Here is a 15,852-nt window from a genome sequence, read left to right as displayed (position 1 = left end):
AAGCCAGTCAAACTTCACAGAGATGAGCATTGTCATTAGGAAGAGCAAATGGAAATGGAATGTTGTGAAATATATAGTTGTGGGGAAAACAAGAAATGAAGTTACATATGATGGGACGTAGTGATGTATGGTGAGCTTCATTGAGGTGATACACTCTGAAATCAGTTCTGATGAACAATTGCTCAGACCCAGGTTAGCAACTTTTGAGAAAGGGAATACTACACTATTTGCTAAAGGGGACAGAAGATGGAAGGGATACAAGAGAAAAACAGACCACCTTTTGGTGCGACGCATTCATTGTAACCCACATGAAGAGAGGAAAGTGGGGGCAAAATGACCAAACCACTCTTGGTCAGCTTTTGCCAGCTGTCAGAGTCTCTTGTTCTGACTGGTACACATTTTGATGAATCTTGGAACTACAGTTTGCAGTGTGTTCAGAATTTAATACAAGGATAGAAAAATTACAAAATCCTGAAATTATTACACCGCTTCAAATCCACAGGCATTTGAAATAGGATTCCAAATTCTCAGCATTAAATTTTATGTAAGGACAGTTTTGAATTCTTTCATGTGTAGAGACTGATATCATTTAGATTGAATAAGCCACAATGAATGTTTTTTTAATGCGAAAAAGTTCCTTAAAATACCTAAGACTGTTGAAAGTCACTAAACAAATCATTTTGAAAGGGTAGATACCCCTCCTTTAGAATGTCATATTACTAGTAAATTTGGCGCTCCCAAATGTGTTACCCAAAAGTATTAAGTCTACACCAGGTGAGAAGGTTGTTTTTGAAATTGATCCTGCAGAATTGTCCCTTTAAAGTGGCTGCTTTCATGAATCAGCCAGTATTTATATATTATTATAAAGATAATACCCTTACTTTACTTCACAAGGGTGTTCTGAGAATTAATTAATGTTTGCCAAGTACTTTGAGCTCTGTAGATGAAAGGTGAAGTGGAAATGCTAAGTAGTATTATTATTTTCATCTGTATTTGAACTTGCCTCTTATAAGACAATCTTTTTTTAAGATAATGATCTCTCCTTTGGGGAGAAAAGGCAAAAATTGCCTCATCCACAATCAAACCCTCATAAGGAGGACAGGTGTGATTATGAGGATTTGGCCTAAAGTACAAATTGAAGTGGATGTCAAACTTCAAAAGCATATATTCCAAAATCCCAAGGCTTCTCCTGGGAGTCCCACAAGTGCCAAGTTCATCCTATAATCCCTGTCGAGATATGGCCAAATGCAAAGGCCAGGACCAGTTAGGTATTTACAAGGCATATAAATAACAACCCAAACCCTTTCAATTAACCTCTTTCCTGCTAGGTGTTTGTGAGGTCCACAATCCAATTACTGAAGAGAAAGATACTCCCTTAATCCTACCAAGAAGTTAAAGGACAATGTTGAGAAATTGGTTTTGCTAAACCAGTTGGATAAATCGCCTTGAAAGGAATTGATTTTGCTCTGTTCTGTGTCTTTAACTCTAAGTCTAATCCTGGTCAGTGGAGGAGAATGATTGCTAAAGATTTCGACGGGTCCCTCTGAGAGTTATGTCAGACTGCAGTGAAGAAGGACAGTGCAAATCTCAGGATCCTGAAGGACTCAGAAGCTTTTTCCTCCTCCCCTTACAGAGTGCGTCCTTTTCACGGGCAGAGAATGGATCTTTGTTATCAGCGTCTCTTCCAACACTTGGTAGGTACAGAGCTGGTGAAGGAGGAACAGATGGCATACTGGCGATACATTGGGGGAACCCGTCTACACCCAGAAGACCAGATTCCTTCCTGAAAAGTGGTTTGAAATTCCTTGGAGGCTTGTAACTCTGTGCTTCGGTGGAGGTGTTCATATAGGCAGAGAAACTTTAAAATTGACTTGTTTTTATTCTTGCCCCAAATTAAAGACTTGCCTACCATCAATGACTTCCCTCTCAACAACTGACATATACAAGTGCCAATCTTTCAGCATGTTTTTTTAAATCATGATTATCTATATCTTCACCTCTAAGATTCAACATTTTCATCTAAAGCTAATTGGGATTATCCCGGGGTGATAGGAGACAGGTTTCAGCATCAGTCACTGAACTCTCCCAATTACCTGTTGAAGTGGGCACTATAAGCAACCCCCTTTCACAAAGAAGGAAACTGAGACATAGGAAGTTTAGAAAACTTGCCCAAAGTTGCCTAACTAGGGAGTGGCAGAGTCAAAAACAGGTGTGATTCGGCATTTTGACATGAGAGGCAGTGAACTGAATGAAACACTGAACTCTTTCCTCCATGCCCCATAACAGAGTGTTTAAAGAAGATATTGCAAAGCACAGCGCATTTTAGTCCATCAGGATATATACTATGCATAAGGAAATATTCTCTTTAAAAAAAAAAAAAAAGCATTCATCCTCCAAATTAAGGACCTAAGGATTCTGAAAATATCCAAATTACACAGTGACCAAAGGAAAAAGTTTGGTAAAATGTGTCAAGTTTTCTTTGAATGTTTCCAACCCTGTTGACCTATCTCAAACACATCCCTTTCCCCAGGCAGTTCTGAAAACTCAGTCTTGAAGTTCACCATATGCTTTCAGGTTTATCAGAATTACTCCTGATCCTGTAGCAGATACACTCCTGCCTGTGCACAAAGACCTCAGAGCCCTGGCAGGCAATTAGATAGAAAAGAAACAGTTCGGCTATTAAGCTGCTTTTAGATGCCCTGCACAGAATAGACGCGCTCTTAAAAAATCACTTAACGTTAAGTGTCAGGGTGCTGCAGAAGTGGCAAACACTCAACCAAGTTTGTTTCTAGAAACTTAAATAGGACTAAGACTTTCAGGTTTGTCCTTTAATCCAATAAATTTAAAAAATATGATTAAATGAAGCAATTTTTCTTCTCCTCCAAAAGCACCACTTTAAAACATTTTCTTTTTCCTGTTAGTGCCTGGCTATGCTAGTTTGTCCCCATTTATCCAGCAGGGGTCACTCTTGCCCACTGTACTCTTCAAAGGAATCCTTGCTTCTCTGCACTATTTTCGCGGGCTTGTGTGCGCGTGTGTGTGTGTTCGTGCACGCTCAGTCATGACCGACCTTTATTTCAGGCAGCAGAACGAAGAAATATGGACAAAGATGTCAGGCTTGAGAGATTAAAGAGAAATATGGTTTTGGAGGTGGAATTGCAATGTTGGGGAAATGGATGCTTTGATAACGACTCTGTATGAACAAGTAGGCTTCAAGCCAGTCCTTCAAATTTCTCGAATAAATTAGTCAGTCCTTGTCACAAGATGATTAGCCTTAACTCACTCTTGCTGTTAAACCTGAGTTTATGAATAAGTGACAGTCACTCAGTTGTGTCCGACTCTTTGTGACCCCATGGACTATCCAGTCCATGGAATTCTCCAGGCCAGGATACTGGAGTGCGTAGCCTTTCTCTTCTGCAGGGGATCTTTCCAACCCGGGGATCGAACCCAGGTCTCCCGCATTGCGGGCGGATTCGTTACCGGCTGAGCCGCAAGGGAAGCCTAAACCTGGACTGATGCTGTGTCTCTCTTCTGTGTGTCGTTATTGGGCTTCTAAGTAGGGAGTGGGGAATGGAGCCGCGTGTACTTCAGTTCATCTAGGCCATTGTCAGCCAGACCCTCCCTCGGGGTCCAGCCTGGCCCTGGCGATCACGCATACCTTGCAGAGCAATGACTCTCTAATACACACTGATTGTTCGGTCTTGGGTGGAAGTTAGTCTTTTAACTGTAGCAACTTCTTCCCATAGGAACCCAGGGCAGGTTCACACAGGCCACTCAGATCACATCCTGAGTCTCAGGGAGCATGTGAAAGTGGTGCTAGGGAAGGCATGGTCTTCCCACCTGCCCACTTCAGGAACTTCTCCTGAGGCCACACAGACAGCCCAAGCAGGAAACAGCTTGATGCGTGGCCAGGTTATGACACTGAGGAATGCAGGAGTGGGGTTCTAACACGAACAAAGTGGTCGGTTGAGGATGCGGCTGCATCAGTAAAGACACACGAAACATAAAGCACCACTTTTGATTACTCTCCACCTCTATATACCTCTGGGTGACCAAACACTGATATTTAAATCAGATATTTAAAAGACTCCCTTTTACTCTGCTTCCTCTGCATGTTTTTCTTTTTAGTGCTCTAGTGAAATGAAAGTCGTGTCTGATTCTTTGCAACCCCATGGACTGCATAGTCCATGGAATTCTCCAGGCCAGAATACTGGAGTGGGTAGCCTTTCCCTTCCGCAGGGGATCTTCCCAACCCAGGGATCAAACCCAGGTCTCCCATATTGCAGGCAGATTCTTTACCAGCTGAGCCACAAGGGAAGCCCAAGAATATTGGAGTGGGTAGCCTATCCCTTCTCTAGCGGGTCTTTCCAACCCAGGAATCGAACTGGGGTCTCCTGCATCGCAGGCAGATTCTTTACCAACTGAGCTATGAGGGAAGCTCTAGACTTAAAAACAAATACACCTTAATTTTTAGAACAGTGCCAGGATCATAGTAAAATTGAGTGGGAAGCACAGAGAGTTTCCCAATATTCCCTGTCCAGACTTGCATGCCCTTCCCCACTATCAGTATCCCATAGGAGAGGGTACATTTGTTACAACTGATGAACCTACACTGATATATCATCATCACATAGAGTCCATAGTTTACACTAGGGCTCACTGTTTGTGTTGTATGTTCTACATGTTTTGCCAAATGTATAATGTCCTGTATCCAACATTGTAGTATCATACAGAATAGTTTCATTGTCCTAAAAATCTTCTGTGCTCCACCTATTCATCCATCTTGCCCTGACAACCACTGATCTTTTTACTGTCTCCATAGTTTTGCCTTTTGCAGAATGTCGTATAGTTGGAATCTTATAACAAGTAATCTTTTCAGACTGACTTCTTTCACTTAGTAGTATGCATTTAAATGTCCTTCTTTTCATGGCTTGAGAGATCATTTCTTTTTAGCATTCAATAATATTCCATTGTCTGGATGAAATACAGTTCGTTACTTCTCCATTCATTTATTGAAGGACATCTTGAGTGCTTCCAAGTTCTGGCAATGATGAAATAAACCTGCTGTAAACATCCATGTATGGGGGTTTTGTGTGGACATAAGTTTTCAACTCATTTGGGTAAATACTAAGTATAGCAATTTCTGGATGAAATGGTAACCTCAATACCTTTTCTTCATGGTCTTCACAATTGTTGTATCAACATCTTACCTTCAAAATTACACAACAGATGCTTTCTGCAGTTTGCATTTGGATGGACGACTACTCCCTCTGCTCCCCAATTCTACCATCAACTCCCGGAGAAGAGCGCTGTGTCTGAGCCACACTTGTCAGAGAATCAGCAGCTATGCTGGGGAGGCTGCAGTCACCACAGATGCCTCTTCAGACGGAGACAAAAGTGGGGAAGTGTGGTTTTATGAGTGGTTTATCCAGAATTAGACCAAACCATGTACAATGAAATACACTCTTTATAATACTGGGGTTTCCAATTGCCACTGAATTCAATTAGTTTCAACTTCTTATTTGGGCAGTGGGGAGAGGGCATGGAAGAAAATATTGTGTTGCAATGCTGGTGGTGGTGGTGTGTGTAGGGAGGGAGGCTTTAATAAATAATTTGGTGTTAAATTTGTGCCCCAGCATTGGATACTTGTTAAGAGGAGTTGGAGTTTCTGAACTATGCCCTTGCTCTTTTTGACTCCAAGTAGTTTTCTTGTTTAGACCACCAAACTTTGCCAGTGGAATCGATGAGCTGCTCTATAGATTGAAAGCTATTAGCCACCAAACGCCAGCCTCCACTGTGCCTTCCACAGGTTGTGCAATGCCCATATCTTTGCTTTGTTTACACTGCTGTCTCTGTTATTAACATCCTTTTTATGACAGACAACTTTTGATCTGCAGCAAATAGTTTTCTAAAAAATAAGCCAACTCCAGATTATTTTGATGGTTGAGATAACACACTGAATGTAAAAATGGACATTTTCCAGCAACTCCAGTGGGTGATCTCCGGTGAAATAAATGAAGCTGCTGTCTCGAGGTGGCCCAACCCACTATTCCAGGAGCACTAGAGAATACCAGGAAGAAAAAGATACCTACAGGATATCGATTTTAAAGGATAAACAATGCTGCCAGAGCTTGTGAGAAGTGAGGTATGTTCAACCCACATCATTTAATGCTCCCATGCCTTAGAAACAAATCCCAAAGTATACGAAGTAATCCTACAGCTACACAATTGTGAAACAACAGACACTAAGTGATTATGTCTCCACTAAGCAGTTGAAGTAATTTGTTTTAAAGCCACTTTAGAGTTACGGAAACTGTTAAGAGCCATAGAGACAAAGAGGTCAGCCTATCAAGCTGGTAATTCCAAAGGATCCCTACTATTGTCTTCAGGTAACAATGTCACGTTACTTCTTCCACTGGAGGGTATTTGAAAGCCTCCCTAAATCAGATGTCCTATGGTTTATTTTTCTATTCTTTCTAGTTATTCCACCAAAACATCCTGTATAAGTGTTTGATTTTTCATTTACATTAGTACTTAAGCAGCTAAGGTATACACGGAATATATAGAGAGAACTAGTAACATAAATTAAATATCTATACTGATGTGTTTCTACGGGGCTTAAAGAAATGTCTAATGCCCAGGGAACCACATTTTGGGAAACACTTCCTGGCAAGTTGTCATTTGGTTTAGTTCATCCAACAGTGTCTAACTAATTCTTGCTCAGTGCTGCATTAAGAGGATCCATTCATACACACAGGGCATCATCCTCGGCCTTCTGATGCTCCCATAAGGAGATGGGACATTTCAGTGTGATGTGGGGGTGTTGTATAGGAGGGCGGTCAGCATCTTTGAACCCCAACCTGGAGGTCTTACTCCTGACACACCTCAAAACAACCAGGAAATGTCAGGAGGTAGATGGGAGGGGCAGAAGATCCAGAAAAGGAACTAAGGCATCTCAGATGACATGAGCAAAAGTACTGATGTGGTAGGTATCTGAAGGGCAAGGAGACTTAAAAGGAAGTCTGGGAGTCCACTGGGGGGTTGGTGGTCTATGCTGTGGGCAATGGGGAGTCATGGCAGAATTTTAAGTGGGGATTTTTTAGAATGGGATATTCTGATGATTATGTGGAGGACCATGGCTTGGAGGGAGCGTGACCAGAAGCAGGAAAGTTACTGACAAGGCTCGGTCAAAAATGCAGGATCGAGGTGAGGGGCATGGCTTCATGACTCCTAAATAAGCTGAGTAGGAGAATTCTTTCAGATGCAGATATGCCGCGGTGCATTCCATACCTGTCCAGTGGATGAGAGCACTTTGGGAAGGTGAAGACCTTGTGTGTCCCTGTATACCCGGTCTCCTCTGAATGCCCTCCGTCCTCTAAGCATCCCAAGATCAGAGGCCACCAACTTCTGGGTTTCAAAACAGAGACAGCTCCCGCTTTCTCCCTGCCATACCAGCTCTTTGATGCAGAAAACCCTTTAGGACAAGGATTAAAAAGAAGATGCCTGCACAACCTCTAACTTTTCTTTCATGCTTATTAGGCTTGGGATGCTAAAGAATCTGAGCAAAGTAACAGATTGCCTAATCTGATGTCTGATCCTGTGCTGGTCGTTTGCTTTTGCCCCTTCAGATGGATTCTCTGCTCTTCCACGGCCACTCCATGCCGCAGGACGTTGGCTGCTGTAGGCAGCACCACCAGATTCTCTTGCTGAAGCTCCGGCTGGATTCTCATATGGGTTCCACCACATCTGGCCCCTTGATGTTGGGGTGGGAGTAGCTCCCTAAGGAAAGAGTCCCTGAGTGCCCCTCTAGCCTCTCACCAATTCTATCAGCCTTGTTGTTCAGTCACTAAGTCGTGTCTGATTCTGCGACCACATGGACTGCAGCACACTAGGTTCCCCTGTCCTTCACCATCTCCTGGAGTTTGCCCAAACTCATGTCCATTGAGTCAGTGATGCCATCCAACCCTCTTATCCTCTGTCGCTCCCTTTTCCTCCCGCCTTCAATCTTTCCCAGCATCAGGGTCTTGGTCAATGTTTACCAGCCTACATTTTGCTAAATAGCAGCTTCATTTCATTCTTGGCAATGTGAATGACTCTTTTGAAAGTTTCCTGCCAACCCTCTGCTGATAGAGGTTCTTTACTGCGTTTGCACTTGGGTAGGAGGAGGACACTGGGCTCCCGAGCATGAGGGTAGCCATGGGGAAAGGAAGACATCAAGAAAGAGGACTCTAGGGTCGTAGAAGACCTCCTCATACCTATTGCATGGGTGCCTGGCTGCCCATCTGCCTATGTGGCCTGTGAAAAGCTGGCTTCTCAGATCTGGTTTGAATTTATATTAGAAAACTCCTGAATTGATTTGTAACTTTCAATCTGTAATTCATAAGCACTCCATCAATAGGTATTTCTTGTCTAAGTGTGTAACTTAGTAGACATCAGAGGAAGGGAAACCAGAAACATACAGATGTCGTCTTAAGTTGTGCACATAACAGAGTCTTCAAGGGTTAAGAAACAGCCACATGGTGTGCGGCAGGTACGGTAGGTTTACCAGAGGTTTTCTTTTGTGCTTCTACAATAAAGTGGTTGGTGGTCTGCTGGCTGCAGCCTGTTATACATTCCTTGCTTTTATTAGGATAACCATAAGCCTCAAAGACCCACCCTGATGTCAGTGGCAGGTTTTATAGAACACTCACAAGTTTCTTCTTGTTGTATTCGGGGGTATATAAAGTGTGAGGCATAATAGGAAACAGGTTGGAAGACCAGTCCAGGGCCAACCAAAGTCCCAATTCCTGATGTGAATATTTAATACCTTCTTATTACAGGAAAAGTTGACTACCAGATGCCTGTTACCATGGCTCCAGAGCCCACTAAAGCTTTGAGTTCCTCCAGGAGAGGGTGGGTTTTGGCAGCTCCCCCTGCTGTTCAAACAGCCCAGAGGCCAGGACACACCCTGCTGATTTAGGAACGCTGGAGAGGAGCATTTGCTGGAAACATCTCTTCTGTTATTCAGTGGCCAAGTGACCGATTACTTCTAAGACAGTGATTTCATGAGATGATAGAGCGTGGTGGTTTAGGAAGTTGTTTTAAATAAACTCAAAAGCTTCACAACAAATGCAGGCTCCACACTGGTGTGTTTGCATCACTAAGACAGCATTTCAGGATGTACATTTAGGGAGGTCCCTGATATATCCCCTGAGCACCAGTTGTAGTTAACTGACATGACAGAGACCCAGCCCTGCACTCCTGAGCAGAAAAACACCCCCACAACTTGTCAGGCTCTAGACGCTGTAGTTTGTCCAGCTGTGCTCTGACCACAGCCAGTCTGGGAATTACATCATTTTGCATTTCCAGGGCATGTTTCCTGACATAATATTCCCTGGGGTGGGGGGAGGAAGGGTCCTTGCAGCCTGGCTTGCACCACCTGCTGCGGTCACACTGGCCTGTCCCATGGCCTTGGACTGAGAGGGGACCCAGGCTGCAGTGCTAAGCTGCTGTCACTGTCCCAGGTTCCCCGGGTAAAGGAAGCTGATGTTCCAAGAACACTACCTCAGGACTTGCCTGGTGGTTCAGGGGCTAAGACTCTGAGTTCCCAATGCAGAGGGCCCAGGTTCAATTCCTGGTCATGGAGCTAGATCCCACATGCTCCAACTAAGAGTTCACAGGCCACAGCTGAAAAACAAAGATCCCTTATGCTGCAATGAAGAGCTGGTGCAGCCTAAATAAATATTTTTTCAAAAAAAGAAAAAGAATAACCACCTATTATAAAAACACTTTTACTCAATATTTTTATGTTGAGTTGGCCAAAAAGTTAGTTTGGTTTTTTAATATGTTACAGAAAACTCAACTGAACTTCTTGGCCTACTCAATATATAGGGTGGGTCTACTGAATTGGTTTTTAAAAACTAAATTCAAGAACATCTAAACTGTAAATAACAAATGATTTGAAATACTTTTTTGTTTTTCTTTTTAAAAAAAAATCCAAAATGGAAATAGCTATATGTTACTATCTGGCTTAAAACCCTGGCTCTCTATTCCTCTTAAAATCAAATGCAAAGACCATTAACAGGCTCTGTGAGGCCATCTTGCTCTTATGTGAATTTCTTCCTTTCCGCAAGCAGTAAGCACTCTGGCCTCCTCTTAACTCCTTAAACTCACCATGCCTCAGGGTCTTTGTACATGCTAATCTCCACATCTGGAATATTTTTCTCTTTCTTTCCTCTTCCTCTACCCCTTCAGATTTCAGTTTCAATACTATTTCTTCAGAGAAGCTTTCCCAGACTCTAGCTTAGGTCAAATCCCTCTTGATTTCATAGTTACCTAGACTTCTCTATCAGGCATTATTGTCATTGGAAGCATAAATTATTAGTGTAAATACTTATTCAATGTCTTATTCCTTTCTAGATCATAGACATGAGGAGATAATGGATGCTGCATTGTCAGTGCTTAGCAGAGTACCCTTCATATAGACAAATGTCTAAATGTTGAATTAATTATTCAAATAATACATACTTATTACAAAGCAGATGACCAAAGTAAAGAAAAAGGTAAAGAAAAAAATTAAAATAATCTTTATCTCTACATCCCAGGCAGAACAACTTTAACATTTCAGTATATTTTCCTTAGGTCCTTAAAAAACAAACATATGTGGTGTGTGGATAAATATTACCTGCTGAAAGCTTCAGACATTTAGAAAAATCTTACAATGCACCAGGCTCCTGGTGTTCAAAACTGTTAGTGGGGGAGAATCTGAGTAGGGAGATCACCATTTATAGTCTCCACACACGCTGTGTGCATGCTAAGTTGCTTCAACTGTGTCCAACTCTCTGCAACCACAGACTGCAGCCCGCCAGGCTCCTCTGTCCATGGGATTCTCCCAGCAAAAACACTGGAGTGGGTTGCCATGTCCTCCCCCAAGGGATCTTCCCAACCCAGGACTGAACCCACGTCTCTTATGTCTCCTGCATTGGCAGGAGGGTTCTTTACCATTAGGGCCATCTGGGAAGCCCCTCCAAGGCTGGGGAGGGACCATAAACCAGCTCTTAGGAGCAAGTTCTGGTCCTTCCTATCTGACTCCACCATCATTTTAAAGATGTTTATTTAGACTTTTAGTACAGTATCAATTTCTTAAATATTTAGAAATATGTCACCTTACAGTTTAATTTGTGCTGCTACTGTTACTCTTCCCCTAATTCATTTGTGAGGGACATTTTCAGAACTGTGGTTCCAGATCGCCAATTCCCAGCTCTTCTGCAAAGGGAGACGTGTTTGGAAACAGACTGGGAGCAACGGCGATAATCTCCATTCCCAGATAACTGCATGATTTCTTTACCCCAGGTGCTACCACAGTTCACTGCATAGAATCCATTTCTATCAACAGGGCTAAATTCACGGAGCAGGTACTGTTGTCCATTTTATACATGAGGAGATGTGGTATAAAGAGGTCACAGAACTTGCCCACAGCCACACAACTAATCAGTGGCTGTGTCAGGCTTAAAACCCAAGTTGGCCTGACCCCAGAGCCCAGGGTCTGAGCCACCACACCACGCTGCCAAAGCAGATCCCTCTAGATTCCACCAAGTGGATCAGGAATATGACTGGACTTCACAGGGCCTTAGGGCTTCCTGGGGAGCTCAAACGGTAAAGAATCTGCCCACAGTGCGGGAGACCTGGCTTCAACCCCTGGGTTGGGAAGATCCCCTGGAGAAGGGTATGGCAACCCACTCCAGTACTCTTGCCTGGAGAATTCCATGGACAGTGGAGCCTGGCGGGCTACAGTCCACAGACTCGCAGAGTCAGACACAACTGAGCAACTAACACACTCACAGGGCCTTGGAAACCCCTGAGCTTGTGTATAAATTTTCTATGTCTGTACAGATTTTTATCTTTGTCTGTATTTTTTCCTGGGGAGAAGTTCTCTATATTTCATTAGATTTATTTGGAACAAGAAAAATAAAAATTCATCTGGATTCACAATTATGCTAGTGTTTGTTGACTGGTTACCAAGTATGGTTCTAAGCACTTAACATGTATTAAATCCTTTAATCCTTACAATAACTCTGAGCCACTAGCGCTATTATCCCCATTTTATGATCAAAGAAACTGAGACACAGAGAGGCTGTCACTTGCCCTAGGTCACACAGCTGACCGTGGTGCAGGGATCCTATCCTGGCGAGTCGTTAGCATCTATGCCCTTATTAGACCACAGAGAACGAATGCCTTTTCACAGATCTTCCAATGCCTCGTGCATTGCCCTCCCTGAATCTGAGATGTTATCTCCCTGTTTCTATACACGATTCATGTAGTAGTTTTTCCTTCCTCCCCTTAAAGCTATTAATAAACTGGCTATGGATCTGACAAGAGGATACCCCAGAATAAAAATTAGCAAATGTCCTCAGGAGGATTAGTCATATTAGTGATTCACACTACCATAAAAAGTATCTTAAAAGACTGTCGTCCCTCTGGTTTGAAACCCGCACAAGTTCTTCATGGAGTTGGGGTTTTGAGTTAAAAGCAGGTCCTTTTGGTGGGGGTAGGGACAGAGAAGTGACCAGTGAAAGGGGATCCCACTGCCAGTCATCGAGTGTATGGGCGTGGTCAGAGTTTACATATACCTACTCTGCATCTGTGAGTACACACTTCTGTTCTAAACATGGACCAAGACACACTTGGCTTATATGTATTGATTAAGATGAATGAAGTTTGAATGATGTGATACTTTCTCTGCACCTTTTGAGATAATGAGGCACAACCTAAATTGTTCCCAAATGGATTACTGTGTATGAAGACTAAACACACTTCATGGTTTTTCCCTTTACAGATGGAAAAATAGAGGTAAGAGCATTAGGCTACTTGTTCGGGGGATTCTAGGGGATTTAATATAAAGCTAAGGAGAGAGTTATGACTTTCCTCTCCCTGCTGAGGAATTAGCATTTTCCTGATTAAGTGACATTGAGACCAAAGACTGAAATAACAGAGCCTCAGAGATGAGAATTGAGTCTGCCCCAGGGTCCAGATGAGGTGAAAGACAAAACAGGAAGAAGTGCACTTGGAGCATGATGCCTTGGCCGGCACCAAACAGCCTTCATGGTTTAGGCTGAGTGGGTGTGGGAGGCCTGAAAAATACACGCTAGGCTGGCTTTCGAGAAAAGAAGATCTTATGGTGTTTTTTTTCTCTGAATGTTCAAATTCTGGCAGACTCCTACTTTCAGACCCATTAAAATTCAGGAAGGAAAAAAGGGAAAAAAATTGAAACAGTTTTCAAAGAGGAAAAAAAAAAGCAACAAACACACCCACTCTTGCAAAAATAAAATCCCACCCCAAGAAAACCTTTATGAAAATGTTTTTGAGCTTTTAAAAACAGAAGGGGTTGAAATGTCAATGGGGCACAGCCTGTGGGCCATGGAATGACTATTAAATGTGGCATTCCCACCAGCGTCTGGGCATGAGTGTCTTAACTTTGATCCCTGGAGAGAAACAGCCCTGTTTCCTCCCTGGAAGAAGCAATAGAACCCATTTCTATGGATGGGCTAGATCCCACTGTGTTAATGTGGTTAGGTGGAGTGCGAGGAACAATTTGTTCTAATTCACTGCCTCAAAATAAGAGCCTCTCACTCTGGAAGTTTCCTTTCCAACCCACCCTCCCATGCAATCAACAGTCCAAGCCAAATCCTTCCTTCAGTCTCGGATTTCAGTTATATAAGCTGTTCTATCAAACAGACTCTTTCCAATTCAGACCAGGGTAAAAAAGCCATTTATACAAACAGCTAGTGGTTTATGTAACCAGAGCCATTCAGGTGCCTCAGGTGGACAATGGCAGGCGGATTCCGCAGCTCTGGGCTCTGATTATGGTGGAACTTTGTTCCAACAGCTGGAAGCCTCCTAAGAGGTCAGTCCTTCCTGCAGTCTCTTTCCAGGTTAAAAAGCCTCATTGTAAGGTGCATGTTACTTTGTGTCCCTTGCAAATTCTTGTTCTTCATAGAGAACAGATTAAGCATTGTAATATCAGGGATCAATGGTAGATTTTACTCCTGACGGTATGAAACTTCTGATGATCAAAGAAAGCTATGTATATTCAGAATTTCAATTTGAAAAATACAGAGAAATAAGAAAATTAACTCCACGTATAATTCCACTACCCAGAGTTAGTTACTATTAACATTTTGTGTATATCCTTCTAGTCTTTTTTCTATGCATATCATGTACATACATATCTACATGTACATGTAATGTACTATATATGTATACATATATTAAGGTGTACATGTATTAAAGTCATGCACATATACATAATATTTAAATGAATGATATATTATGACTATGCTGGTCATTCTATGTTTTACCCAACAATGACATTATCATCAACTCATTTTTTATCTTCATTTCTGTTGTCCTTCTAATGCCCCTGTGAGTTATCACCACCTGCATATAGCAGCTCGAATTTAAGGCCTCTGAAGTCTGTGATGTGAAGTCCTGCCTTATGTCTCACTGCTTTTAAACGCTTCCCTAAGGAAGGCTATGAATGACTGGCATTCCCATTGTATTCTATCTAACTCATCCCCTATTTCAGAGTGTTCAGAAAATTTCCATTTGTGGGGGGCATTCTAAATAATTCTGTGAGGAACATTCTCTCATATAAATATTTATACTACTATTCCCATAGTATAAAATCCTAAAAATGGAAATTCTGGGCCAAGGATATGCCCTTTTTGATGACTTTTTATTACATACTGCCAAAATGCTTTCCAGAAAGTGGAAATGAATTTATATTCCCATCAGCTACTGCTCAATATTCTAACCAAAGTCAGAGTTAGACTTACAAAATATAAAATTTTTGTAATTTAAAAAAATGATTGAAAATGAAAGAAAATATCATTCTCAAGTTGCTCTCTTTAGGAAAATAAAAATACATACAAAAAATGTTTGAAAATCTGCCTATTCTCTCATTTACAATTATAACATTTCTAGAAAAAAAATAACTGGGGGACTAAAGTATATTTGTGAACTGCTAGGGCTTCCCAGGTGGATCAGTGGTAAAGAACCCGCCTGCCAATGCAGAGATACAGGAGACACGAGTTCAATCCCTGGGTCCAGAAGATTCCCTGGAGGAGGAAATGGCAACCCACTCCAGTATTCTTGCCTGGAAAATTCCATGGACAGAAGAACCTGGTAGGCTATAATCCATAGGGTTGCAAAGAGTTGGACACGACCCAGCGACTAATCACGCCACAAACACACACACAGACACAGACACACTAGATTGATGTGATGAATTCACCTTCGGCCCCCAAAACATAAACCCTCCAGTTATTTTTTCCCTCCCTGTTTCCCCCTGCCCTGCAGACCCAGCCACAGCTTCTAATCACCAATCCTCCACAGGCTCATGGGAAGAGACAGCCTCTAACAACACAGCAGAAGGGAACTTGCAGGATGGGGAGCAAAAAGGGCTCAGGTTCACTGCTGTCAGCAAAAAGCTCCTATAAACAGAGAAACACATTAAGCCCTTCTGTTAATATGCTGTCTAGACTTGAAAAGATTGCTTTTCTCTCTGTCTTCTAAGCTTCAACTTTTGACCTTGTTTCTGTCCTTGTGTCTGTACTGGACTCAAGCAGTTCTTCAACAGTCAATTTACTGAATTACTTGTCACCTAAGCTACTGCAGTGACTGGGTGGGGACATGATCCCTATGAAATGAATGGAAAACTTGACGACACTTGACCCCCGAGGCAGAAAATGCAGGGAGTCCCCCTTCTTCTGGTTTAAGGGTAAAATGATACTCTCCCCAGAAACTGGAGCAGATAATCCCTTTGTTGATTGTGGATGGAATCTTGGAAGGTACTGGAGGGAGGGTTGAGAAGAA

The sequence above is a fragment of the Muntiacus reevesi genome, chromosome 7, assembly GCF_963930625.1.
Source record: "Muntiacus reevesi chromosome 7, mMunRee1.1, whole genome shotgun sequence".
Lineage (NCBI taxonomy): Eukaryota > Metazoa > Chordata > Mammalia > Artiodactyla > Cervidae > Muntiacus > Muntiacus reevesi.
Note: the sequence above shows the minus strand (reverse complement) of the source record.